Consider the following 27,110-nt stretch of genomic DNA (forward strand, 5'->3'; position numbering starts at 1 on the left):
TATTGATCAAAGTAGGCAAAACAGTATATGCCCATGCAAAATCATTAGGTTTAGGCATACCTGATCCCTAAGGTCATTTCTGGACAATCCAGGAAAAAACCTCCAATGATAAAATTGGAAGATTTTAGTTATTCTCCAGCCTGTACCAAAGGAAAAGTAGGAAATACACAACAAGAATTAGTTACTCTAAGCTTCCACCAATGTAATCTGAAGTTGTTCTTCTATGCTCTTTCTGGAGAGTTGGGGGGGGGGCTGAAAAAAAGGATTATTTTAAGATAGTAAGTGGGATTCTCTACCACATGGTGTACAGATTAATAATGGTTCATTTAAGTTCCTTCCTTGTTAATTCTATACACTCATATCTTATTTTTCATATCTTTGCTATTGGATTTATGTGTTTCTAATATCTCTTTCAGTGGAAGCAAGGTGAGATGATGAGTTGAATCACTATTACCACAGGCAAAGTGGAAATTACAAAAACTAGTGCTTCACAGTAAAGAAAACTAAAATGGATTAATATTTGGTTATTCTAAGGGAACTCGCCATTGAACTAAATTCCATTCCATCCCCTCAAAATATTTTGAGTTTATTCCTCTCACACAAAGAGTTATCCTTCTGAAATAAGTGAAATTTTTATATGCCAGTATTTACAATGTTTTTACAAAGGCTCCAATTCTATTCTTATACTCAGAAATTTTAAGCTTTTCATCTTGCACAATAGTAAGGCTATGGTCAAGATAGTAAAGACAGATACTTGCCTGAGCTCTTCCCCAACCCCCCCCCACACCAAATACCTTTAAAAAATGACTATAATCAAATTCTAGAGCATAGAGAGGTATAGTGAAACAATTGTCCAACTAAAGATGATTTGGAAGGTTAGCAAAAAAAGGTCTTTTGTACCAGAATGAGAGAAGAATGCATTGTATCCATCCATCTCCAAAGCAAGAGCTGTTAGTTTCCAAAAAATAAATTGAAGCATTTTTTTTATTAAATTTCTTATTTTTCTTGATGTTTCTTTTTTCTTTGGGCCGGGTATTTATGTTTTCTTTCACATCATGAGGATTAAGGAAATTTTTTTGCATGTCTATACATTTATAACCCACATAAAATATCTCGTTTTATCAGTGAGGGGATGTGGGAAGGAAGGAAGGGACAGGATTTGGAACTTAAAATTTTAAAATGAACATTAAAATTGCTTTTACCTATAACTGAGTAAAATAACCAACTAAATATTTTTTTAAAAAAATTTAAACTCAGAAAATACTAAGGATATCATGTTTGTGGAATAACTAACTAAGAAGCATATCCTCCCTCTATACACAAAGCAGAAGAAAGGAAGAATGATTGGAACAGGGGGGAATGGGGGGACAAATAAGTAAGAATGAAAGGAAGATTGGGAGGAAGGGAAAAAAGGAAGAGAAGAAGGGAGAAATAAAGAACAAAAAGAAAAGGATAAAGAAGAAAGAAAAAGAAAAGATCAGGAACAAAAAGAGCAAGAGAAAATCAATTCACTTAAGGACACAAAATGGCTTCTCTTCAAATCTAGGTGCCTAATAAGATTACATTATTTGAGAGGAACATGGCTCAGTGAGTCAAGGTCAAGATAAATGATGTGATTCTGCACAATGTCTTTTTTTCCAAAAAATTCTATCTATTGCTGTCATGTTCAGTATTGACACATTTTGTATATTGCAAAGATCTTCAACAGATTCTACTGTCTTACAGGGCCACATAGTAGAGAAGCATGGCAGTAAAGAAAGCCAAGAGTAGAAAAGTTCGTGCTATTTTTCTTTTTTCTTTTTTAGTTTTTTGCAAGGCCATGGGGGTTAAGTGGCTTTCCCAAGGCCACACAGCTAGGTAATTATTAAGTGTCTAAGTCCGGATTTGAACCCCTGTACTCCTGACTCCAGGGCCAGTGCTTTATCCACTGCGCCACCTAGCTGCCCCAATTGTGCTATTTTTCCATGAAAGATATTCATTCTCATTCATATTCTCTCTCTCTCTCCACTCACTCACTCCCTCTCTCTCTCTCATATATACGTGCATACACACACACACACACACACACACACACACACACACACACACAAACAGACAAAGATCTGTGTGGGTGTCTGTCTCTGCCTATGTCCAATTTTCAAGGCTCGTTGACCTCTCTAAGGGTACTGGTCCCTGTTCAGGAAAGTAACAAAGAGAAATACTTTCAAAGGTGAGATGTTGAGATGAGTTTCTTCAATTTAAGAAAAAAATCAATACTGAATAAAAGGACCAAACAGACAAGAGCCAAGAGAAGTCCCAGTAAAGCTTTAAGAATGCCAAGCTGCCTATTCAAATGAAAACAGGTAACTAACATGAAGATCATGTAATGCTACCTTTCATTAAGAGAAGTGTTTTAAAGTAGCAGTTCATTTTGTCTACAAAGTGTAGAACAGGGGCAGTAGAATAGCAAGATAGGCATAGGGCTATTATTTTGAAAACATAAATGGCTTAGAAAGAGAAAGATGGATTTTTTTAAGCACATGTACTCTAGTGACCAGATTTGCTGAACGATTGTGCTCCCAGTCAATAGTACCCTTGTAGCTTGTTTGTTTAATTAATTGCAATGCTATGTCAACCTCCCCCATAGAAGCCTCAAATATTTGCAAACTGAAACACATAATGTTTGGCACAGCTTGATCTTTACTGCAATACTTATTGCAGCTGCTGCAGTTTACACAATGTATTGGGCTAGACTGGAAGCCAAATACACTAAATTAATTAGGGTTATGTCCATCGAATTCGTTCAGTTCCATCCAGTTTGCAGAGAATTGCAGAGTTTTATTCCTGGGGGTTCTGGCTCATTTCTTTTGCAAAGCAGTTGTTTTGATAGCTTACCCATGGTATTAAAAGAGACTATGAGGTGAGGATGTTTAATGGAGACAAATATTTGTTCTCTGTGTCTGAAGATTTCCTCCTCAGACCTGGTTTTACTACTAAGTATTACCCATCATGAGTTTATTTCATTTAAACCAAAATCATAGAACAGAAAATTGTTACAAATACTCTACTGATTTCACAACTTTGGCCCAGAGATCTAGGGCAAGTTGAGATTCTAAATATGTTTTCCCTATGACTTGCCACAAAATCTCAGGATCCTAAGGTGATCCTGCTAGTTTTCTTTCTTCATCAAGTCCCACAAACTCTATTTTTGGGGACTCAAAGACCTCCACAACTTGGCTCCAACCCATTTTTTCAGATTTACTAAGCATTACCCCTTCTCAAACAGAATATGCTGCAACAAAACAAAGGTTTTTTTTTTCAATCCATTAAACATTTCTTAATCCTCTACTAGGTGTCACACATTGTGCTACATATCAGTTGTAGTTAATAAAAAGAAAGGCAGTCTCTGCCTTCAAGGATCTTCCAATCTAATGGTAAGATATGGCACAATATGAGGTGGGATAGAGAGGGGATTGGGACATCTGGAATTAAGCCTTTGGGGGAATAGCTTGTTCCATGGAGTTGAAATAAGCAGAACAGCAGATGTAAAGTAAAACACGATTTTCTTATGGTTCCTAACACATGCCAATCCATCTCCTATCTCCATGTATTTGTGTAGAGAAAACAATTCTTTCCTAGAAGGACCAGCCTTATAATGTCACATAATTTCCACCAAAGATCAGCTCAAATAACATCTCCTACATAAGATCTTTCCTTACCTCCTCGATTAATACCATTACCTAAAAACTACCTTCTATTTCTCTTGTGCATTTTGAACCTGTGTATATCTCTCTACTCTCCTTGTCTCTCCCATCCTGTATAAATTAAGGATAGCAATTGTCTCCACCCACAAATTGTAAACTTTTTGAGAATAGGAATTGTTTCACTTTTGTTTTTGTGCTGACAGTTCACGTTTAATAAATGCTTGCTGGGTGATTGTCTTCCTGCAGCAAATTAGCTTTGTTATTGTTACCATTGTTGTTTTGCTACCATTACCTCTCCTCTGGTTCCCTGGGTTCTCTGTCACCCAGAATCATGAGTGAACATAATCACTTTTTCCTTTGACCCTTGGCAGCTTCTCAGCAAGAGCTCTTTATAACATTGTCCCTTTTCTATATTTTTAATCTTTTAATTGATTATTATGTTCATTCATTTAATATGAATTTCAACCACAGTTGTGTACTTCCTGTTCCTTACATAATGTTCCATTTCCTGTTACCATACTATCTTGCTGTTCTTACCTTTAATTTTCTTTTTTCTGATCACTGAATGTGATATTTCTTAACTTCCTTTAAGATTTATTTCAAGCACCACTTTCTGCAGGTCTTTCTCAGGCCCCACAACTACCAATAAGTTGCTTTTTAAAGCTACTATCTATCTGCTCTCTATCTTTATGAACTGATTCATGTATATAATCTCCCCAATTTAAATGTAAACCAATTGAAGGCAGTAGTTTTTTTGTTAGGGTTTTTTTTTTTTTTGGTTTATTGATTTCTATCTTCAGATCTTGAAAAATTAGGCAATTAATAAATAATTGTTTGTTGGCCCTTTGATTTTATTATAGAATCGAAGGAGCTATACCATAAACAGGGCAGGGTACAACAATAAATTAAAGGAGAATTTAGAAGCTTACTAGTGTCTTAAGAATGAATTCTGGTTCTATAAGCCCCCTGTAGGGATCCATAACTTTCTCTCTTCAGTTTCATTTTCCATATGCACTGTCTCCTTTTTTGGCTAGATCTTGTCCCCAGAGACTACCTTAGTTCTCTATGTGATGGGTATGATTTGTTAAAGCTTTTGATATTCTTCCAATTTTTAGCTCTGCTTATGGGAATTCTTTTCACCCTAGCTTCCTCTCTAGTCATAGTGACTGACCTCTGGATTTCCCAAAATATTGTTATAAGATATTATGAAATAAACACTTGTTAGAACTTTCATTTACTCCTTGTTATGGAGGTAATTGATGGGGAAAATGTGTCGATCCTCTCTTGGACCAAGACAACATTAAAAACCACCCAAACCCCTTCAGGAGTCATCTCAAATTTCTCTTAATCCAGGCCCTTTGACCTCTAGCCCACCTTTTGTTACTTCCATCAAAGTCCTTTTTACACAGACTAAAATCCAAGACTTGGGATTCCAGTGGCATAAGTTGTGATTTTCTTAGTTTCCCACATTTGTGAGTGAAGTTCCAGTCAGGTTTCCTTCTCTCCCAGATTCTCACTTTCTCATGCTGTCATATGAGTACTCTCCCCACCTTAGTCCTCTCTATTGCTTTTGAATAGTGTGTCAGTATCCTCCACTCTTAGCATACTATCTTTCCCTGGCCAGTAGTTCCCTAGATGTACGAATAATTCTCCCTATCTTTTCTTAATAGAAGATGCATGAGGATAGAAACTGTATACCCAGGCCTTAGTACAATTTTTGTATGTAGTAATTATTTAATAAATGCTTTTTAAAAAGATATTCATGTATTCATTCATACTATCCTCTCCCACCCTGTGTTTTTGGGTTTTTTTTCTAAATTGGTTTGTAGAAGCTTAGTCCATTCTTAATTTTCCTTAAACTCAACCATCCCTTTAACTAGGAAAGTCTCAATTAATGTTTATTTATAAATGATTTTTTTTTTACCTTTACATTGAAAATTTGCAGCTACCGAAGAGTATTAGCAGATAGAGCACTGAAATTAGCTGCTGGAACTTGGGTTGCTATCTACTGACTGGACCTGGACTGCTATTTAGTTGAGCCAGAACTAGGGTTGTGGTGTGGTTAAGCTCCTCCCACTGACTTTCTAGCTCTCTCACCTATGCTGGGTTATACTTTCCCCTTACCCCAGAACAGAAAGATCCTCACAGAAGATCCTCTATGATTTCTTGAGTTGAGAAATTTCTGTTTATATGTCTTTGGTGCGATTTGTAGCTTTAAAGTCTGTGTGGAGGTTTCATTTAAAGTTGTGTAGGAAAAGGTTCTGTGAGCAATCTAGCTTTGTGCTGCCATCTTTCTCTGCTCTGTAATACCTCAATTTCAATTTTTACTATAGTTGTATGAACCTAAGCAAGCTTAACCCTGCTTTCTTCAATATTCTCATCTGTAAAATGAACTGGAGAAAGAAATGTCAACTCATGTCAGTACCATTGCCAAGAAAAAGCTAAATGGAATCACAAAATATTGGAAACTACTAAAATGAGTGAAAAACAATGTACCAAATGTTTATTCAATGAACCCTTACAGAAGATAAAGTCTTTAAAGGAGTATATGTCTTCTACAGTTTGCCTTATATAAATAACTCATGGGATTCATGGCTGTGCTCAATTCACCCTAAACTAATTAGATTGCTAAATCTTGATAATTCTACATCTTCAGAATTCCTTATATTTCTCTCTTCTTTCCCCACACAAGATCCATACTAGGTTAATCTCTCAGAACTTTTCATCTGCTTTAATACAATAACTTTCAGATTATTCTATTTACATCAAATTTCTTCCACTTTCCAATCTACCCTCCACCTAGCTGCAAAATTGACAAACATAAAGTATATGACTAATCAGGGCATACCAAATGTTGAGAAAGCCTCAAAGATCGAATGGAAATTCCTCTTTTTGGCATATAAAGCCCTTCAAAGTCTCACTTTACTTTAACTTTTCAGTATATTTATGTGTTCATCTTCACTCACTTTACATCTTAGCAAAATGGACCTCATTACATTTCCTCATGTATGACATTCATCCTTTTGTAGATTTCCCTTCTTCTTTACCATCCGTGTGATGTAATGTTCTCACTCCTTACTTTTATTTCTAAGAACAATAATTATCCTTCCGGTCTTATGTCAAGTGTTGGATACTTTAACAGACCTTTCTGATTATCTTATGGCTTCCTTTTTAATCTATTATTTCATTGAGATAAAGAAAACATAGAAAACCCTCTCTGTCCCAATGCAAATCAATACTCAGAACAATCAGCAAAGACCTCTTAAAGAAGGTAGCACTTTGGGCTGAATCTTGAAAGAAGTAAATTTAACTATGTGAGACTTCTGCTGGCCAATACATATTTTATCATTGTGGCTGTATTTACAAATAATGCTCACATGCAAAGTAAAAATAAAGCAACACAAAACAACAAGAAACTTTGTATCGACATGAATTGCCTATCAATGGGTATCTATTGATAGATCATTTCCCTGAAGATGCCATCATATCATAACCAAGAATCACCTTGTGAGAGTGGAGTCTTCAAGTTTTAAGACAAAGACTCTATCTGAAAAATTCTGGAGACTGAATCAGTATTCTCTGGAAATATATGCTGTTTTATTGTATGAAACATCAAATGAAACTAGGGATACTATATCTAAAGGTGATATTTTCTAATTGTTTTGAACTTCAGCATTATAACTCAGATACAAAGCTTGATTGTAGCACTCATATGAAAGTCAGTCAAGAGATATCCATATATAATAGAATTTCCTGTAAACAAAACAAACAAACAAAATCCTCTTCATGGCACAGAAGAAAAAGGGAGGGTACCATGAAACAGGAATTCAATCACTAAATTCTAGTCCTGGAAAAAGGATCAAGAAACACCCCATTTCTACCGACATCAGCAGCTTCAAATTAATCAATTTATTCAGTCAGTCTGTTTTATTATTTATGTGCATCTCTGTCTCTCTGTCTCTCTATGTCTACATACATAGATATAGGGAAAATATATTTTTACATATACATATTTAAAACTATTTTCTTGGACTTCTGACCAAGATCCTGGAGAGAATTCAGGCACTATTTTCAATTCTTCTGTCTTTCCCTTTTAATCAACCAGAATCAAATCTCTTAATTGATCTTATAGTGACAGAATTGGCAAAAGAAGAGAATGTAACATCTTCAAACAAGGTCTGTCAATATGGGAATGGGGGAACATAAGTGTACCAATAGCAGAAATCAGAGACCCAGTGAACAGGTGGCAGAGTGAGGTGGGGGATTAACCTGAGAACCTTGGTAGTAGGAGAGGAAGAGGAAGGCTTTGCATTATGCAGAGGAGTTGGACTTGGAGAACTCCAATATGGCTCTCCATGATACCCACAGACCAGTGAGGCTGGTCTGGATTCCCAAATGTGCAAGACCCCTAGTACTCACAGAGGATCGCTGTGGAGGGGCTGGGAAGGGTGGCAAACTTTCCCTAATACAAACACAGAAACAACCCCACGTCTTCTTACCTTCCCTGCAGGCCCAGGTATTGCTGGTGACTTTCACCATTTTGACTAACCAGAGAAACCCTCTGGCATTTCCAGCCCTGTTAGTCTAGTCCACTGAATAGGCTGGTAAGAATAGTCAAAATCCAGTTCCAGGCTTAGGGAGTGGGCTACCAACACCCTTAACACAGACAATTCAGTGAAAGATTCTGGAGTTTCTTACTGATTGGTACACTGAATTATCGCCTTTAGGTCCTAACTTTAGTAAGCAAGGCCTCTAGGGTTCTCAATACCAAAGGTGAGCAAGCAGGCCCCTCTCTCAATACAAGACCCTGGGAAAGCTAACATCCCAAAATGAAAAAAAAAAAGGTTAGCACAAAGCAGGATCTATTAATTTCCATTGGAGATAAGGATACTAACTCAGAAGAAGAGGGAAGAAGGGGCACTATTTATGATGTTGCAGAGCAGAATATGAATTGATCTACAATACTTCTTAGAAGAGAGGAGAAAGGAATTTAAAAATTAAATCTAGGGGCAGCTAGGTAGCACAGTGGATAGAGCATCGGCCCTGTAATCAGTAGTACCTGAGTTCAAATCCAAACTCAGACAATTAATAATTGCCTAACTGTGTGACCCTAGGCTTAACCCCACTGCCTTACATAAAAAAATTAAAATTAAGTAGAAAATTTTGGAAAAGAAATACAAGAGAATATTAACACCTTTCAAGAGAAAATTAACATCTTGCAACAAAATAATTATAGAAAAAACAAATCCTTTAAAAATACAATTGGGGGCAGCTAGGTGGCACAGTGTATAGAGGACCAACCTTAGAGTCAGGAGTACCTGAGTTCAAATCTGGCCTCAGTCACTTAATAATTAACTAGCTATGTGGCCTTGGGCAAGCCACTTAAACTCATTTGCCATGCAAAACCCTAAAGAAATACAATTAGACAAATACATCGATCAAAAACACAATTAGGCAAATGGAAAAATAATTCCTTTAAAGGTAGAATTGATCAAATGGGAAAGGTGGAAAAAGCTAAATGGAGAAAATACTTCTCTGAAAAACAGAATGGTTACAGTGTAGGTTAATGACTTTACAAAACACCAAGAATATGTTAAATATATTTAAAAGCAACAACAACAGCAATAACAAAAATAACATAAAAATAGAAGAAAATGCAAAATAACTCATTGATAAAACAACTAAACTGAAAAATAGATCCAGGAGAGACAATTTAAGAAGCAAAGAAATTTTTTTGGATCAAAACAAAAGCAGGGACTTTATTCTTTAGGATGCAGTTAAGGAGAATTGACTTGATATTTTTGAAGCAGAAAGCAAAATATTCATTGAATGAATCCATTGTTTCCCTTCCTGTAGGACCACAAAATGAAAACACCAAGGAATATTGTGGCCAAACTCCAGAAGTATCAAGTCAAGGAGAAAATCCTGCAAGAGCCAGGAAGAATAATTTCAAACACAAAGTAGCGAATATCAGGATTACACAGGTCCTGGCTGCATCAACATAAAAGAATCCAAGGGTCTGGAATATGATATTCAGGAGATCAAAGGAGCTTGGATTACCACTTAGAATCAATTATTCATCAGAAATGAGTACTCCCTTTAATGGGAAAACATGGATTTTTAATGAAATAGATGACTTGTAAACTTTCCTAATGAAAAGACCAGAGGTGACCAAAAAAATTGATCATTAAAAGGAAGACTCAAGAGATACATGAAATGGTAACCAGGGGAAAGGAAAAAAAATGTGTTATTCAATAAAATTAAACTAATTACATCATCACCTGGAAAGAATATTCTCATAAATCCTGAGAATCACTACTCTATTGAAAAGAATAAATAGTCTAAAGTTATGGACATTCATGGCATAGCCATACTTTGAATATTTTTTTAAAAAATCATTAAAAGGGGAGATTGTAAAGAGATTGGAGGAAGGGGGTTTGAATTGGGAAAATTTCATCACATGATGAGGTGCTAAGGCCCTATTGGAATGGAGGGAAAGAAGGGAGGAGGTGAAAGCCACCTGAATTTAACTCTCATCAGATTTAGATCAATGATGAATTAACATGCACACTCAGTTGATTTTAGAAATTTATCTTACCTTTAAAGTATAAGGAGGGGAAAAGGAGGATGAAAGGAGGAATTGATAGAAGGGAGGGGAAAAATGGAGGCATAAAGGGAAAGGGGGAAGAAAATGAAGGTTGGTGGATAGAAGGGATAAATACAATGAAAGAGGAAATATTCAGAAGCAAAACACTGGGAAGGAGGGGTAAGAAGGGGGGAGGAAGTACAAATGGAAGGTAAATAGCATAGAAGGCAATAAAGAGCTAGTAACTGTAATTGTGAATGTGAATAGGATGGATTCTCCCATAAAACAAAAGTGGATAGTAAAATGAGTTAAAAACCAGAATCCTACAATATATTGTTTACATACAAAACAGAGATACACACACAGAGTAAAGGTGAAAGGCTGGAGAAGAAAAATTATACTTCATTTGAAGTGAAAAAAAACAAGTATAGTAACCCTTAACTCAGACCAATTAGATGTAAAATGTATGTCTCATTAAAAGAGAGAAGGAAGGACACAATATCCTCCTAAAAGATACCATAGACAATGATATAATTTTGATATTAAATGTGTATACACCAAGTGGTTTAACATTCAGATTCTTAGAGGAGAAGGTAAATGAGTTAGAGGAAGACATAGACACCAAAATACTCCTGATGGGAGACCTTAACATCCCTCTCACAGAATTAGATATATGTAATGAGAAAATAAACTAGAAGGAAGATAAGGATTTGAATAGAATATTAGACAACTTAGATATGATAGCCCTCTGGAGAAAACTGAATGGGAATAGAAAGGAATATTCCTTTTCTTCACCTATACAAAAATGACCATGCATTAGGGCACAAAAACCTCATAATCAAAGGCAGAAAGACAGAAATATGGAATGACCCTTTTCAGATCATAATTCAATAAAAATGATATGCAACAAAGGGCTATGGAGATATGAACCTAAAATTAATTGAAATTTAAATAATTTAATTTTAAAGATTGAATGGATCAAACAACAAATCATGAAAAGGATTAAAGATTTCATCCAAGACAATGTCACTAATGAGACAGAATACCAAAACTTATGGGATACAGCAAAAGTTATTATTAAGGGAGACACTATATTTATAAATGCTTGAATAAAATGTAGGTTGTAATTTTAAATGTGAATGGGATGAACTCTACTATAAAATATAAACAAATAGCAGAGTGGACTAAAAACTAGACTCCTACAATATGCTGCTTACAAGAAACTCATTTGAAGCAGAGATATACATATAGAGGAAAAGTAAAAGGTTGGAGAAAAAATAAATTTTGCTTCAGCAGAAGTGAAAAAAGCAGGGGTAAAAATCTGTATCTCAGACAAAGAAGCTACAAAAATGAATATCAAAAAGAGATAAGGAAGGAAACTATATCCTCCTCAAAGGTACCATGGACAATATAGTAATTTCAATCTAAATATGCATGCACCTAAAGGTATAGCATCTAAATTCTTAGAGAAGTAGTTGAAATGGTGACATGACAGGAAGACATAGACAGCAAAACTGTACTAGTGGGAGACCTCAACCTCCTAAATATCATATTTAGATAAATCTAATCATAAAATAAACAAGAAGGAAGTTAAGGACGTAAATAGTTTTTAGAAAACCTAGATATGATACACTTATGGAGGAAATTGAATGAGGAAAGGAATATACTTTTTTTCTGTAGTACAATGGCACTTACACAAAAATTGAACCATGCACTAGGGGATAAAACCTAATAATCAATTTCATAAGGGCAGAAATAGTGAAAACATCTTACTCAGATCATAATGCAATAAAAATCAAATGCAAGATTGGGCCAGGGAGATACAGACCCAAAACTAATTGGAAACTAAATAACTTCATTTTAAAGAATCAGTGGATCAAACAACAAATTATAGAAAGAATTAATTATTTTATCCTAGATAGTGACAATAATGAAACAAAGTACCAAAACCTATGGGATACACTCAAGGCAGACTCAAAAACCTTTGGAAATATAATTACATATCACGTCTCAGAAAAATAAAATCAGATTTAAATAACTGGGCAAATATCAACTGCTCATGGATAGGTTTAGCTAATGTAATAAAATGATAGCTCTACTAAAACTAAACTACTTGTTTAGCACTCTAACAATCAAAATTCCAAAAAATCACTTTAATGAGTTAGAAAATATTGTACGTAAATTCATATGGAGAAATAAAAAGTCAAGTATTTCCAGGGATTCAATGAAAAAAAGTACAAAGCTTAAATTTACCAAATCTAAAATTATATTATAAAGCATCAGTCATCTCAATTCTGTGGTATTGGCAAAGAAATACTGTGGTGGATCAGTGGAATAGACTAGGTGCAATAGCAAGAAATGATTATAGTAATTTGCTGTTTGATAAACCCAAAGAGTCCAGGTATTGAGATTTAAAACTCTCTCTTCAATAAAAACTGTTAGGAAAATTTGAAGTTATTATGGAAGAAACTTGGATTAGACCAACACTGCACACTCTATACCAAGATGTCAAAATGGATACAGTTTAGAGATAAAAAAAAGCAATATTCCAGATTGCTCTCCAGAAAGGTTGGCTGAGTTTGCAGCTCTACCAACCATGTATTAGTGTCCCAGATTTCCCACATCCCTTCCAAAATTGAACATGATCCTTTCTGGTCATATTGGCCAATCTGATTGGTAAGAGATTGTACATCAGAGCTGCTTTAATCTCTATTTATCTAATCAGTAATGATTTAGAGCAATTTTTATATTAATGTGGATAGTTTTGACTTCCTTATCTGTAAATTGCCTTTGCATATCTTATGACCTTTTTTCAATTGGGGAATGGCTTTTTTTTATAAATTATACTCAGTTCTGTATTTAAGAAATGAGTCCTTTGTCAGAAATATTAGGTGTAAAAATTATTTCCCATTTCTACATTTCTTTTGATCCTGGTTACAGTAATTTTGTTTGTTCAAATTTTTTTTTAATGTAATGTAAGTAAAATTATCTAGTTTATTTTTAATGATATTCTTCATCTCTTCCTGGGTCATAAATTGCTTCCCTTTCCACTGATTTGACTGACAAAGTATTCTTTGATCTCCTAGTTTGCTTATAATATTGTCTTTTATTTCTAAATCCTGTATCCATTTTGACTTTATTTTTGTATAGGGTGTGAGAGGGTGGTCTAATCCAAGTTTCTGCCATAGTAACTTCCAATTTTCCTAACAGTTTTATCAAAAAGAGAGTTCTTTTCCCAGAAGCTGGACTCTTTAGGTTTATCAAACATCAGATTACTATAATTGGTTCTTGCTGTCTTTGTACCTAATCTATTCCACTGATCTCGCAACCTATATCTTAGCCAATACCAGGCAGTTTTGATGAGTGATGCTTTATAATATAAATTCAGAACTGGTAAAGTTAAGCTTCCTTTAGCAGTTTTTCATTAAATCCCATTATATTCTTGACTTTCGTTCTGCATATTAATTTGATTACAATTTTTTTCTAGTTCACTAAAGAAATTTTTTGGAACTTTGGTAAGGCATTAAATAAATAGAATAATAGGTAGAATTGGGTAGAATAATATTTTTATTATATGAGTTTGACCTATCCATGAGCAGATGCTATGTTTTCCAATTATTTAGATCTGATTTAATTTGTGTGAGAAGTGTTTTATAGTTATTTTCATAGAGTTTCTGAGTCTGATTTAGCAGGTAGACTCCCAATTATTTTATATTTTTTGAAGTTTCTTTATTTTTTTAGTCAAATAAGTTTATTTTTGAAAATGTACACAAAAACGTTGAACCATTTCATGCATCCCCAGCAGCTGGAGCATCTCCACCCTTGGTGTTCTTAGTATATATCACTTGAGCTCTGTGTTTGGGAACCAGCTTAATCAGACCTTTACTAAGCAGTTCCTGGAGGGCTGCTCCAGCTAAAGAACCCTGAAACTTCAGCCTCTCTGAGACTACTGCAGGGGTGATAAGTTTATAATTGGGAACCTCCTTGCAGAGTTTTTCATACATTACTTTCTCAGAACCAGATTGTTCAGCTTGTCTTGAACTTTTCCCTTGGACCACTTCTTCTTCTTGGCTTTGCCCCCAGACTTGTTCACAGGACTTTTGTCCTTCTTGGCCAATTTGTCAGCATCTTTCTTCTTCTTGTCAGCCTTGGGCAGTATGGCAAGGCTTCAGGAACTCTTACTGCAACTGCCTCTGAGCTAAGATGTTCAACAGAAAGGAAGTGGATGGTCCAGGTGGCCGCAGAAATGCCATCTGTCTCATAAGTTCTTCCAGGGTTACATGAAGTTTCTTTAAATGGAAATTCTATTTCTAGCTCTTACTAATTTATTTTCTAGTAATACACATAACTGCTTAAGATTTATGTGGGTTTTTTTAATATCCTGTTACTGTGCTAAGATTAGTAATTGTTTCTAGTAGTTTTTAGATGATTTTTTAGGATTCTAAAGGTATACTATCATATCAGCTGCAAAGAGTGAGAATTTTGTTTCTTCCTTCTCAATTCCACTTCCTTCAATTTATTTTTCTTCTCTTATTGCTGTAGCTAACATTTCTAATACAATACTAAATGATAGTGGTGATAAAGCACATCCTAATTTCACCCCTAATTTTATTGGGAATGCCTCTAGCTTATCCCTTTATTGTTTGTTTATGGTTTTAGATAGATACTGCTTATTATTCTAAGGAACAAATCATTTATTTGTAAACTCTTTAGTGTTTTTAATAGGAATAGGTGCCATATTTTGGCAAAGGCTTTTTTAGCATATTTTGAGATAAGCATATGATTTCTGTTAGGTTTCTTAATGATATAGTTAATTATACTAACTAATTATACTAATATTGAACCAATCCTGAATTCTTAGGATAAATCCTGCTTGGTCATAGTGTATTATACTAGTGATAATTTGCTGTGAACACTTAGCTAAGATTTTATTTAAGAATTTTACATCCATATTTATTTGCGAAATTGGTCTATAATTTTCTTTCTATGTTTTGATTGTTCTTGCTTTAAGTATCAGCACCATAAAGATGTCATAGAAGGAGTTAGGCAGATTCCATCTTCTTCTATTTTTCCAAAGAGTTTATGTAGATTTGGATCCAATTATTCCTTAAATTCTTGATAGAAGTCATTTTTGCATCATCTGGCCATGGAGATTTTTTTCTTTGGGAGTTCAATGATAGCTTGCTGGATGTCTTTTGTTGAGATATGGTTATTTAAGTATTTAATTTGCTCTTCATTTAACCTTGGCAACTTATATTTTGTTAATATTCATCCATTCCACTTAGATTATTACATTTATTTGAATACAATCAGTTGAAATAATACTGAATTGTTATTTTAATTTCTTCCTCACTGTTGTTAGGTTCACCTTTTCCATTTACAGTACTGTAATTAGGTTTTCTTCTTTCTTTTTTGATCAAATTAACCCAAAGTTTACCAATTTTATTGTATTTTTTCATAAAACCAATATGGTTGTATTTATTACTTCAATAATTTTCTTGATTTTGATTATATTAATTTCTCATTTAATTTTTAGAATTTCTAATTTGGTATTTAGTTGGAGGTTTTAATTTATTCTTTTTTCTATTTTTTTTAGTTGCATGCTTACTTCATTGATTTCCTCTTTCTCTATTTTATTCATATAAGTAATTAAAGATATAATATATCCCCTAATAACTGCCTTGGCTGTATCCTGTAAGTTTTGGTGTGTTGATTTGTTATTGTCATTATGTAGGATGAAATCATTAATTATATCTAAAATTAGTTGTTTGATCCATTCATTCTTTAAAATGAAGTTATTTAGTTTCCAATTAGATTTAGATCTGTCTCTCCATGGCCCATTATTGCATATGATTTTTATGGCATTATGATCTGAGAAGGAAGTATTCACTATTTCTGACTTTCTGCTTTTCAATGTAAGTTTTTTAATGCCCTAGTACATGATCTATTTTTTTTGTAAATGCCATGTACTACAGAAAAAATTACTTTATATCCCCTTTCACTTTTCTCCAAAGGTTTATCATGTCTAGCTTTTGAAAAATTCTATTTACCTCCTTAACTTCCTTCAAGTTTATTTTATAGTTATATTTATCCAAATCTGAGAGAGTAGTGTTGAGATCTCCCACCGGTAGAGTTTTGCTATCTATGTCTTCCTGTAACTTGTTCAGCTTCTCCTCTAAGAATCTGAATGTTATACCACTTGGTATATACATATTTAGTATTGAAATTGCCTCATTGTCTATTGTACCTTTTGGGAGGATATAGATTCCTTTGTTATGAGATCTATTTTAGTAGCTGCTTTGTCTGAGATAAGGATTGCTACCCCTGCCTTCTTCATTTTTGGTTGAAGCAAAACTTGCTCTGCTCTAACCCTATATGTTCATATGTAACTCTCTGCTTCAAATCAGTTTTTTGTAAGCAGAATATTGTATGATTTTAGTTTTTAATCCACTGCTATTTGCCTACATTTTATGGGAGAGTTCATCTCATTCACATTCAAAGTTATAATTACTCTTTATTGCATTCCATGCTATTTTCCCTCTGTTTGTATTTCCCCCTTATTTCACTTTATCTGTATTCCCCAGTATAGTACTTCTGAATACCACCTCCTTCAATGTGCTTGCTACCTTGTATCTACCCCTCCCCTACCTTTCCCCTTTCCCTTTGCCCCTTCTTCCTTCCCTTCCTTCTGTTAGTTCCTCTTTTCCTCCCCCTTCCACTTTCCCCTTTTAATATTTGAAAGGTAGTAAGTTTCTTAACTTAACTGAATATGTTTATATTAATCGTGGTTTGAACCAAATCTGATAAGAGTAAGATATCAGGCAGTTATCATTTCCTCCCTTATTCTCCTCTATTGCAATAGGTCCTTTGAAGCTCTTCTTGTAATATGATTTACCTCATTCAATCTCCTCCATCCTCCTAAATCCTTATTCACAGTCCTTTTTTTTTTTGCAAGGCAAACAGGGTTAAGTGGCTTGCCCAAGGCCACAAAGCCAGGTAATTTTTAAGTGTCTGAGAACAGATTTGAACCCAGGTACTCCTGACTCCAGGGCTGGTACTTTATCCACTATGCCACCTAGCCTCCCCTTGACCCTCCTTTTTAAGGAGATATTGTTTTCATATCATTTCATCAGCATCACAAACAAGTAATGATTGCCCATTAATTCTGGCTAAATATATTCTCCCTAATAGAGTTACAATTCTCAAGTTATGAGAATCTTTCTCTCAAGTGTGAATATAGCCAGTTCAAATTATTGGATAGCAATTTTTCTTTTCCCTTTTTTACCTTTTCATGTGTCTCTTGAGTCTCCTGTTTGAAGTCCAAATTTTCTGTTTAGTTATGGTCTTTTCATCAGGAAAAGTTAGAAGTATCAAAGAAGGCTCAGTTTTGCAGGATACTGAGTTCTTGGCTGCATTTCAATCTCCTTTACTCTTTGGAATATCATATTCGAGGCCCTTCAATCCCTTGATGTTGATACATCCAGATTCGAGGTAATCCTTACTGTGGCTCCTTGGTATCTAAATTGTTTCTTTCTGGTTGCTTAAAGTATTTTCTCTTTTATCTGATAATTCTGATAATTTCAATATCTACTTTGTGACACTTCTCGCCAAGATGATGGAGAGAAGATAGGCATTGTGATAGGTGCTCTCTCTCTTTCCCCTCAGAAACAGTAGGAGAGAAACCTCTTAACAGAAATTCAATCAACAAAACCCAGAAAGAGAAGTTAGGAGAAGGACACTTACCAAGGTATATCTCAGGGTACCATGTGTAAACTGGGACACAAGAAAAGAGGATCAGCATGGGGAAGGCAGCTGGGTGAAGCCAGAGAGCTAGCCTCAGAAATAGAGATTTCAGTGAGTGGAGGATGTGAGATCCAACTTTACCTGCAGAGTCTTTGGCCAGGGGGTGAGGAGCTTAGCGAGGGTGAGTTCCAGCACAGAGTCTCAGAGCACACCTGGAGAGCAACTGGCTGGACCAGGGACCTGAGTCTAATATTTTTCAGCAAAGCCTTTTACCCTGAACAAACAATAAAGAATAACCCCCCCCCACACACACACACACACCCTCTCAGGGCAACAGATTCCATTCAAAAGGAAGAGATTAACTCCCTCTCCCATGGCCCAGCCCAGTGTTCAAGGTCTACTCAAACACTGCTGCTGAGGACCTCACTACAGAGAAAGCAAGGAGCAACCCCCCTACTGGTTGGCCCCTGGAATTACTAAGCCAAGTGAACAAAGTCTCTAGGATTTTCAAAAGCAAACCTGTGAGAGCCAGCTCTGAACCCCCATCACAAGATGAAAAATTACCAGATAAAAGAGGGGGGGTCCTATGGAGAAATACTTAGACAGATTCTAATCCAGGGAGATTTAGCACTGCTGAGGAGAATAGGAATTGGTCTCTAGTCCAAAATGTCTTCCTTGAAAAATCAAGAAGGTAGTTAAAAATCAATTGGAAAAATTGGGAAAATAAATTCAAGATTAAATTACCACATTGCAAGAGAAAATTAACAACATGAAGAAATAAAACAAAATACCTGGAAAACACAATTGGACAAATAAAAATGAGAATAACTATCTCAGATCTTCAATTGGGTAAGTGCAAAAAGAAAGTGATTTCCTCAAATCCTCAATTGGACAAATGGAAACAAGAAAATGATTCTCTCAAATCCTCAATTGGGCAAATGCGAAAAAGAAATTATTCTCTCCAATCTACACTTGGGCAAATAGGAAAGATCTTCAAAAATAGAATGGGCCAACTGAAAAAGGAACTTCAAGAGAAAATGAAGAAGAATCTTCTCCTCGAAAACAAAAGAATAGAATCAACTGAAACTAATGACTGCATGACACAACAAGATTGTGTTAAACAAAACCAAAAGATCAAAAAACTAGAAAAAATGTAAAATACCTCATAAGCAAAATCACTGAACTTGAGAATAGATCAAGAAGGGAGAATCTGAAAATTATCAGCTTTCCTGAAACAATTGAAGAGAAAATAGCCTGGACTTGATATTACAGGATTGAGTGATGGAAAATTGTCCTGATATCATGGAACCAGAGGGCAAAATAGTTATTGAAATAATACATCAATGCCATCCAGAAAGAGATCCTAAAATGGAAACACTAAGGAATGTTGTGGTCAAATTCCAGGACTAAAATTTAAAAGAAAAAATCCTACAGGCATCCAGAAAGAAAAAAAAAAATTAAATACCGAGAAGCCAGTAATGATTATGCAGGAGCTGGCTGCTGCAAATCTGCAAATTTAAGGGATTAAAGAGCCTGGAATGAGATATTCCAAAGAGCAATGGAGCTTGGAATGAAGTCAAGAATCCACTAACAAACAAAGCTAAGTCTTCTCTTCCAGGGAAAATGATGGACATTTAAAGAAATGGGAGATTTCCAAGATGTCATGATGAAAAGAGCAGAGCTAAATAAAAAATTTGGACATTAAACAGGAGGATCAAGAGACACGTCAAAAGGTTAAGAAAACTGCTATACAATAAGATGAAACTGGCTATATAACCACTTCAGAGAAGGATTCTCACAATTCTTGATAACTGTAACTCTATTAGAGAGAATATATATAGCCAAAAGTGATGAACACTCATAAATTTTCTGTGGCTCAGATAGAAAGATTTAAAAAAATACCTCCTTAAAAAGGGGGTCAATAAGGAGAAGGAGGGTTGGAGGGAGACTGAATGGGGTAAATCTCATTACATCAAGAGGTACAAAAGACTTATTGTAATTGAGGTGAAGAAGCGAAGAGGTAAGAACCACCTGAATCTTCATCTCATTAGAATTGGCATAAAGTTAACTTAGACACACTTAACCAAGTTAAGAATCTTATCTTACCTTTCAAGAATTAAAAGAGGAAAATGGGAGGGGGGGATGGGGATGGGGAGAAAAAGGGGAACTAACAGAAGGAAGCGAAGAAGGGGAAGAGGGAAAGGGGATAAAAGGGAGAGGGGTAGATTTAAGAGTACAAAAACACTGAAGGTGGCATCATTCACAAACAAATCACTTGGAAAAATGGATAAAGGGGAAAAAGGAAGAAAATACAAACAGAAGGAAGATAGCATTGAGGGAAATAAAGATTTAGTAATTATGACTTTGAATGTGAATGGTATGAATTCTCCCTTAAGACATAAATGAATAGCAGAATAGATTAAAAAACAGAAACCTACAATATACTGCTTACAAGAAACTCATTTGAAGCAGAGAGATACATAGAGAGAAAAGGCAAAAGGTTGGAGTGAAATATATTTTGCTTCAGCTGAGGTGAAAAAAGCAGAGGAAACAATCCTTACTTCAGACAAAGCAGCTGCAAAAAATGATAGTGCTAAAAGAGATTAAGGAAGGAAAATATATTCTCCTCAAAGGTACCATAGACAATAAAGTAATTTCAATACTAAATATGTATGCACCTAATGGGCCAGAATCCAGATTCTTAGAGGAGAAGTAGAAAGAGCTACAGAAAGACAAAGACAACAAAATTCTGCTAGCGGGAAAACTCAACATACCACTCTCAAATTTAGAAAAATCGAATGAAAAAATGAACAAGAATGAAGTTAAGTAGGTAAACAGATTGTTAGAAAACCTACATATGATAGACCTAAGGAGGAAATTGAAAGGGGATAGAAAGGAATATACTTTTTTTCTATAGTACATGGCACTTGCACAAAAATAGACCATGTATGAAGAAATAAATACCTAATGATCAATTGAAGAACGGCAGAAATATTGACTACATATTTCTCAGAATATAATGAAATAAAAATTATATGCAATACTGGTCTAGGGCAATATAGAGCCAGAAATAATTGGAAACTAATTAACCTCATTTTAAAGAATGAGTGGATCAAGCAACAAATTATAGAAAGTATTAAGTACTTCATCCTAGTTAATGACAATAACAATACAACATACCAAAACCTATGGGATACACTCAAGGCAACCTTTAGGGGATATATTATGTCTTTAAATGCTTACATGAAAAAAAAAATTAGAGAAAGAAGAAATCAATGGATTAAAAATGTAACTAAAAAATTAGTGAAAGTACCAATTAAAAACCCTCTATTAAATACCAAATTAGAAATTCTAAAAATTAAAGGAGAAATTAATACATTCAAAAGCAAGAAAACTATGGGACTAACAAATAAAAACAACAGCTGGTTTTATGAGAAAGCCAATAAAATTGATAAACCTCTGGTCAATTTTATCAAAACTAAAAGAAAACCAAATTGCTTGTATCATAAATGAGGAAGAAATTAAAGTAATAATTCAGAATTATTTTGCCCAATAATATGCAAATAAATTGGGCAATCTAAGAGAAATGGATTAATATTTACAAAAATATAAATTGCCGAGATTAAATGAAGAGGAAATTAAAAACCTAAAGCCCTATTTCAGAAAAAGAAATCCAACAAATAATTATTGAACTCCCTAAGAAAAAATCTCCAGGGCCAGATGTATTCACAAGTGAATTCTCTCAAACATTTAAGGAACAATTGGTTCCAATTCTATATAATCTTTTTAGAAAAATAGATGAAAACAGAATTCTCCCTATCTCTTTTTATGAAACCAGGATGAGTTAAAACAGAGAAAGAAAATTATATATCTATGCCCCTGAAGAATATAGATGCAAAAATCTTAAATAAATTCTTAGCAAAATGATTACAAGTTATCACTAAGATAATACATTATGATCAAGTAGGATTTATCCCAGGAATGCAGGGTTGGTTCAATATTATGAAAACTTTTAGTATAACTAATTGTATTAATAACATACCTGTCAGAAATCATATGATCATATCAATAGATGCTGACAAAGCTTTTGATAAAATACAGCACCCATTCCTAAAACAAACACCAGAGAGTTTATGAATAAATGGTTTGTTCCTTAGAATAATAAGCAGTATGTATCTATCTAAAACCAGCAACAAGCATTATATGCAATGGCAATATTTGAGGCATTCCAAGGAAAATCAGGGGTGAAACAAGGATGCCCATTATCACCACTACTATTCAATATCCAATTAGTGATGTTAGCCTCAGCAATAAGAGAAGAAAAAGAATTTGAAGGAATTAGAATAGGGAACGAGGAGACAAAACACTGACTCTTTGCAGATGACATGATGGTATAACTAGAGAATTCCAAAAAGTCATCTAAATAACTACTAGAAATAATTACCAACTTTAGCAAAGTAGCAAGATATAAAATAAACCCTTATAAATCTTCAACATTTCTATATATGACTAGCAAGATACAGCAGAAAGCTAGAAAGAAAAAGCCCATTCAAAGTAACCTTAGACAAAATAAAATACCTGGGAGTCTACATGCCAAGGTGGACTCAAAAACCTTCTGAAAACAATTACAAAACTCTTCTCATGCAAATAAAATCAGATTTAAATACCTGGGCAAAGATCGATAAAATCAGATTTAAATACCTGGGCAAAGATCAAGATAATATAATAAAAATGACAATTCTACTAAAACTAAAGTATTTGTTTAGTGTCCTACCAATCATAATTCCAAAACATTACTTTAATAATTTAGGAAAAAGTTGTAAGTAAGTATATATGGGGAGAAATACTAATTCAAGAATTTCCAGGGATTCAATCAAAGAAGGCAGCTTAGCATTACCAGATCTAAAATTATAGTATAAATCATCAGTCCTCAAAACTGTCTACTATTGGCTAAAAATAGAGCCATGGGGAGCAGCTAGGTGGTGTAGTAGATAGAGAGCTGGCCCTGGAGTCAGGAGAACCTGAGTTCAAATCCAGCCTCAGATACTTAATAATGACCTAGCTATGTGAACTTGGGCAAGTCACTTAACCCCATTGCCTTGAAATAAAAACCAAAAAAAGCCTTTTTTTAGGGGCAGTTAGGTAGTGCAGTTGCTAGAGTACCAGCCCTGGAGTGAGGAGTACCTGAGTTCTAATCCGGCCTCAGATACTAACCAGTTTCTGAGCTGTGTGGCCTTGGACAAGCCACTTAACCCCATTCCCTTGGGAAAAAAAAAACAAAAAATAAAGAAATAGAGTTGTGGATGAGTGGAATAGACTAGGTGCAATAATAGGAAATGATTAGAGTAATCTGCTGTTAGACAAATCCAAAGAGTCCACATATTGGGATAAAAACTCTGTCTCCTATAAAAACTGTTGGGAAAATTGGAAGTTAGTATGGAAGAAACTTAAATTATATCAATCCCTCACACCTTTTACCAAGATAAGATCCAAATGGATGAAGGATTTAGACAAAAATATTATAAGCAAACTAGAAGATCAAGAAGTAGTTTATCTGTCAGATCTATGGAAAGGGAAACAGTTTGTGACCAAGGAAGAGATAGAGAACATCGTTTAAAACATACTAGATAATTTTGATTACATTAAATTAAAAAGCTTTTACACAGACAAAACCCACTGTAACCAAGATCAAAAGAAATGTAGTAGATTGGGAAACAATTTTTTCAACTAATATTTTTGACAAAGGACTCATTTCTAAAGTATAAAGAGAACTGATTCAAATTAAAAAAAAAAAAAACCCAAGCTATTTCCCAATTGACAAGTGGTCACAGGATATGCAATGGCAAATTTCAGCTGAGGAAATCAAAGCAATACATAGTCATATGAAAAATTGCTCCAAATAATTACTTATAAGAAAAATTCAAATTAAAGTATCTCTGAGATACCACCTCACACCTCTCTGACTTACCAATATGAACAGAAAGGACAATGATCAATGTTGGCAGGGATGTGGGAAATCTGGGACACTAATATATTGTTGAGGGAGCTGTGAACTCATCCAACCTTTCTGGAGAGCAATTTGGAATTATGCCCAAAGGCAAGAAGCATGTGCATACCCTTTGCCTCAGCAATACCACTACTGGGTCTCTACCCTGAAGAGATGATGAAAAAGGGCAAAAACATCACTTGTTAAAAATTATTCATAGCAGCCCTGTTTTGTGGGTTGCAAAAAAAATTGGAAATTAAGTGAATGTCCTTCATTTGGGGAGTCACTTAACAAACTGTGGTATATGTATATCATGGAACACTAGTGTTCTTTTAGAAATCAAGAGGGATGGTAATTCCAGGAAGCGTGGAAGTATTTGAATGAACTGATGCTGAGCGAGATGAGCAGAACCCAAAAAACACTGTATACCCTAACAGAAACATGGTGGTGATGATAAACCTTGATGGACTTCAGTGCAACAACCAAGGACAGTGTGGAGCTATCTGCAATGGAGAATACCATCTGTATCCAGAGAAAGAATTATGGACTTTGAATAAAGACCAAAGACTATCACCATCAAATTAGGGAAAAAATGCTATATTATTATATAATTTTACTATCTCATACTTTATTTTTCTTCCTAAAGGATATGATTTTTCTGTCATAAATTCAACTGTGATCAATGCCCAGCTTAGAACCAATGGAAAGACTAACAGAATGCCTTCTGTGGGAGGTGGGGGGAGAGAAGCAAGAATGAGGTAAAATTTGTCAAACTCAAAATAAATAAAATCTTTCTTAAAAAAATAACTATTTTGCCCTCTGGTTCCATGGTTTCATTGCATTTTTTCTTTAATAGAACATGAAGTATTGATCCAGACTTTTTTCATCCTCAAGGTTTTCCTGGAAGCCTACTATTCTTAAGTTGTTTCTTCTGGATCTATTCTCTAGGTCAGTGCTTTTGCCATTGAGGTATTTTACACATTCTATTTTTTTGATTTTTTGTCTTTGTTTAGCAGATATTTGTTGTTTCATGAAGTCATTCGTTTCCACAGACTCGATTTTTTTTAGAGAAGTATTTTCTTCATTTACCTCTTTTTTCCATTTGGTCATTTCTATTTTTAAAGGAATTTTCCATTTGCCCAATTGTGGTTTTGAGAGAATTATTTTATTTTTGCATTTGTCCAATTTTATTTTCTAAGGATTTGTTCTCTTGTTTTATGGTATTAATTTTATCTTGCAATGTATTAATTTTCTCTTGGGTTTCTTTTAATTTTTTTTCAGTTTTTGCAAGGCAAATGGGGTCAAATGCCTTGTCCAAGGCCATACAGCTAGGTAATAATTAAGTGTCTGAGGCCAGATTTGAACTCAGGTACTCCTGACTCCAGGGCTGGTGCTCTATCCATTGCACCACTTAGCCACCCCTTGGGTTTCTTTTCCTAATTTTTCTAATTTATTTTTAAACACCTTCCTGATCTTTTCTACGTTTTTCTAGGCTGGAGACCAATTCATATTATTCTCAGGACTTCTATCTCTCTCTGAGCTAGGGTCTTTGTATGTGTGGTAGCTTTCAGTGGACCGAACATTTCTGCTGGTCTTTCTTCATTTTCCTAGGGCATCATGTTGGGGGAGGGGCTGGTTTACAGAACTTTGGATTTGAAATTCCTTGAGGCTTTGCTCATTGGACTTAGTAACTTCAAGTGGACCAACCAGCAGGGGGAGCTAGAGGATTTCTCTGGAGTGTCTGTGAGGATGATATTTGGCCTTCTCCCTAGGTCTTGGGGTGGGGGAGCAATGTTGCCTGAATTATCCTTGATCAATATGTTCTGGGCCTTCAGATTACAAAATTAATCTCTTTATTCACTCAGTAATGAGAGAGATCTGATACTCATAAATGAGCCTGGGGGTGGGGGGTAGGGGTTGTTACTTTGTTTGTTCTGGGAAGAGTACTGGGGAGGAAGAAACCTGAAACACCAGGATTCTGCTGAAAATATGGGTCTTGGGGCCCTGGTCTTCCAGACCAGTGGAGCTGACTGGATTGATATCCTGCCTCTGCTCTGGAGCTTTCATACCATCTCCAACCCCGCTGGAGCTTTCTTGCCCACTCACAAAGCCAAAGAAAGCTTCAGTGGCTGTTCTCATGTTCTACCAGGGTCTCACCCTGCCACTCCTGTCCTGACTTTCTGCTCTCTGCCCCTACTCACGCAAGTTCCCCTGAGACAGACCTTGTTGGTAGATGTTCGTTGCATTTGCTCCTCTCTGGATTTTGTGGAACTAAATTCTTTTGAGGCTTGATTCATTTTAGTTCTAAGGGAAAGTCAGGAGACCTTTAGGACAGTGCCTGGCTTCTCTCTGCCATCTTGGCCAAAAGTTATCCACTTTTTATTTTCATTAATTCCCTTGACATTCTTGACCTTTTCTTCTTCCAGATAAATTTTGTTGCTATTTTTCTAGGTTTTTAAAATAATTTTTGCTACTTTGATTGGTATGACACTGGATAAGTAATTTAATTTGGATAGAATTCTCATTATTATTTTAATAACTTGGTCTAGCTCTGAGGAATTGATGTTTTTCCATGTGTTTAAGTCTGACTTTACTTTTGTGAATTTATTTTGCAATTTTATTCATATAATTCCTGTGTTTGTCTTGGGAGGTATTGTACCAATTATTTTATGTTATGTTGTCTACAATTATTTTCAGTGGAATCTCTCATACTATTTCTGGCTTCTGGCTTTGCTGGTAATGCACAAAAATATTGATGATTTATGTGTGTTTATTTTCTATCCACCAACTATACTAAAATTAGTAATTGTGTCAAGCAAGTTTTTACTTAGTTTTGTATGTTCTCTAATTCTTTGCAAAGATAATTTTCTTCCCTCATTACCTTTTCTAATTCCTTCTGTTTCTTTTTCTTTTCGTATTATAAAAGCTAACATTTCTAATACAATATTGAATAACAGTGGTGATAATAGGCATCCTTGTTCCCACCCCCACCCCCAAACTTACTGGCAAAGCTTCTAAATAATCCCCACAATTCATGATATTTGTTATTGATTTTAGAAAAATAATGCTTGTCATTTTAAGGAAAATTCTATTTATTACTGTACTTTCAAGC

General features: G+C 34.8%; 1 pseudogene; it reads right to left on the reverse strand.

Moving 5' to 3' along the window:
• Positions 1 to 14,057: 14,057 nt before the first annotated feature.
• LOC141516231 (small ribosomal subunit protein eS25-like) overlaps positions 14,058 to 27,110 on the reverse strand; it is a 41,336-nt pseudogene continuing 28,283 nt past the window's right edge.

The sequence above is a fragment of the Macrotis lagotis genome, chromosome 1, assembly GCF_037893015.1.
Source record: "Macrotis lagotis isolate mMagLag1 chromosome 1, bilby.v1.9.chrom.fasta, whole genome shotgun sequence".
NCBI lineage: Eukaryota > Metazoa > Chordata > Mammalia > Peramelemorphia > Peramelidae > Macrotis > Macrotis lagotis.